This window comes from Gadus macrocephalus, chromosome 13, assembly GCF_031168955.1.
Source record: "Gadus macrocephalus chromosome 13, ASM3116895v1".
Taxonomy (NCBI): domain Eukaryota; kingdom Metazoa; phylum Chordata; class Actinopteri; order Gadiformes; family Gadidae; genus Gadus; species Gadus macrocephalus.
Window position 1 is genome coordinate 17,710,132 of NC_082394.1, and position 3,125 is coordinate 17,713,256.

The following is a 3,125-nucleotide window of genomic DNA, read 5'->3' on the forward strand; positions in this document are numbered from 1 at the left end:
GAGAGAGAGAGAGAGAGAGAGAGAGAGAGAAAGAGAGGGAGAGGGAGAGAGGGAGGGAGAGGGAGGGAGGGAGAGGGAGAGGGAGAGGGAGAGAGAGAGAGAGAGAGAGAGAGAGAGAGAAATGGGACGGTGGAGTCACAGGAAATGGGTTATGCAGCAAAGACGGGGACATTTTTTTTTCAATATTCTTTTGGAGAAAATGCACTGACCCATTCTTTGCGTTTTATGCTGATAGCTAAAAAGAAAGTGCATGTCTTAAGAGTGCATCTCACTCTTTTTCTCTTGCTCCCTCTATCTCTCTATCTCTCTCTCTGTCTTTGCTTCTCCCTTTCTCTTTTCACACATGTTGTGGGTTCATATTGTACGGGCCATGAGCACATTAATTGTCCCCATTGGACTGGTACCAAACTCTAAAGGGTCGATTTATTTTGGAGAGGAGACGATGACATCGCTGATTCCGGGGTATGGTTTGAATGTCATTAGGAGAACGACTCTTATTAAACTGCTCTTTATTTCCAACAGTCCAGGGGCCAGGAAGCTAGGGATCCACCGGCACTTCCAGATGCATATGGCTGAACAACAAGGCGGATCATGTCGATTCAATACCATAATGTAATATCATTTCACACCAGATATAGTATACGTTTCTGATACATGCTACTTGTAATGTCCAGCTCAATATGCTTGGCCATAAAGGCCAATCAGAGTAGATAATGAAATTACAGAAGGTTTATGAAGTATCATTCCTTCCAGGCCAAAAGGCCACGTCTAAATCGCAACGAATGAACATCTTCCCTTAAGAGGTTGAATGAGAACGATACATGATTTGATATAACTCTTTTAAGAACATTTCAAGTAATTGAATTGGCTCCACCAACTGAAATAGTTCCCGAGCCCAGGATCAGCCGTACTCTAGGTTGTAGTAACACCCTGACCCCTGTCCACTTGTCATAAGACACGTGTCTAAAAGACAGATGAAAATAGAGGTGGCCAGTGTCGTGTTAAATGGCTGAATGGTAAAATAGTTACACTGGTGACAGTTTGATCAGACTGCACATCTTGTGGCCTGTTTCATGCGGCCATTTCAGCTCTGGGAAAGCGGAACAAGAGGATTAGACGCAAAGAGCCCCACTTTCTGCACTGACTAGGGCCCTGTTATCTTGTTCAGGGCTCTGGCAGCGTTGGAGGGGATGAAGTTGAACCAATTTCTAATAAAACCATATTTTATCATGAATTATTTAAGTGTGTTCAGAAATTGAATCAGAATAGATTGCTGTTCCAACTCATTCTCCTACCCAATGGATGAATAGAAATGTATTGCATTTATATTCAACGTAAAACGTTGATTGTCTAGTTAACGTGTAAAATCAAATTAAGCAATCTTTTCTAAATTCAAACTCAATTCTGGGTGTTTGCAGAGTGGCATGAAGGTGCATGACTGATGTGACCTTTAACTTAATCATGCATGTTCAAATCAAATCAAATTGTATAAAGTTTAGATGAAGGGCGAATTTGCAGGCAAGGTTTGCACTAAGAAGTTGCCTGTATCGAGGGCCCTTGAATGGCAAATGTAAAGTCATTACATTACGTGTGGCCCTTGAGTGAGTGAGAAAGAGAGGGCGAGAGGGACAGAGTGAGAGCGAGAGAGAGAGAGAGAGACAGAGAGGGAAAAGTTGCTGATGTAAAAAAAAAAGCTGTAAGGATATAAAACCTTGAGACAAGAGGATGTCCCCCCTCTCGCGCCCACTGCGATCTCAGTGGTGGAAATGGTGGCTGTGGGGAGGGTCGACTTTGAGGTGACATTGACGCTATGTAGATGAGAGCGAAGACCCCGCGTTCCATGTTACGTCCCTGCTCGCTCGACTTAGACGGTGGCTGGCGTGAGGCGAAGCAGCTCCTTTCCCCGCCGCGTCCCCCTTCCTCTCATTCAGCACCGCTTTTTGGACAGCACCACGCACCCACAACGCATTCTGTCCACGGTCGACCCTCTGGATAATAGTTTGATTCGACATCCTTCGACTGGAGAGCTTCGTACTTTGGTCTGAATCAATAAAGGAAATAACTTTTTTTTCTACGAGGCAGCCGGAATTTTGCAAAAAACAACCGATTCGCACAGGGAGCACTATTTTTCTTCTTCTTATATCAGAATTTTTTTGATATCGTGTGAGGATTTCGGTTTCGTTATTGTTTTACAGTCCCTTCACAAAGAACAGTTTGGTACGTAAAAGCGCTATGATGGCTTTGAGATGTTGGGAATAGCGCAAACTGCGCCTGTAGTTCAAGTAATGCAATTTTATAAAAAACTAGTGTTACGATTATAATCGATAAATCTTTCAAGAGCGAAGTTTGAATAACGTTTAAATACAAAAGGCCTACATCATTCGGGAACCAAATCTTACCAAATGAACACCAGACGCGCGTCGATGTCCGCTCGCTGCGCATCGTTTGGCGTTCAGGCTCATCTGATGGTTCGGTGCGGATTATTCTACGTGCGTCTCTGAGTATGGGAGGTTGGAGTGAGGCTCTTTCATCAAAGTCTGAACACATTGCAAATATTTTTAGTGTGGAACAAAGGCCAGGTACGGATTCGTATATTTATATGCTGTCCATGATTACGCACGAACGACGAGAAAGATCGGAGACGGCACTCGTTTTTTTAATTTAGAAAGAAATAGTTTTCTTTATGAAAAAGCAAGAGACGATATAATTCATTTTGGAATTAGGATTCAGGGATAAGAGGCAAACTTTCGTTGCGCGCAAGCATGTCTAAAATATGAACCAATTAGTGATGCTACACTCGGATAATTAGTCTGTAAATTTTTTCCCTGGGATTATGTTAACTTGATTTATTTACAGATCTCCTTATTGTGAGTCCTTATTAAAGAAATCATTGATTTTTCACCGGAACGATAGACGGTCCTTTTAGAGACTTCAATTGCTTTCCTCGTGCAACGCAGGCCTACAGCACAGGGAAAGGGCTTTCCAAATAGCATTTTCTTTGTGTATTTGGATTTAAAGACTTTATTTGAATTGTACGTTGGGTTAAGTCTAATGATCCTCTTGTCACGTAAAACATGGCAGGTCTCTTATCGCTTAATTGACCTTAGTAAATCCTTCAACCAACT

At 42.5% G+C, this 3,125-nt stretch overlaps 1 protein-coding gene across 2 annotated transcripts in view; it reads left to right on the forward strand.

Annotated features, from left to right (window-relative positions):
- The first annotated feature begins 1,715 nt into the window (after positions 1-1,715).
- slc6a1b (solute carrier family 6 member 1b) overlaps positions 1,716-3,125 on the forward strand; it is a 14,749-nt gene continuing 13,339 nt past the window's right edge. The window contains exon 1 of one of the 2 annotated variants that reach the window (XM_060068643.1): positions 1,716-2,217. The gene's annotated coding sequence lies outside the window, so the exon portion shown is untranslated. Of the gene's footprint in view, positions 2,218-2,446; positions 2,580-3,125 lie in introns of those variants that run through there. The other variant, XM_060068644.1, reaches the window with a different exon arrangement.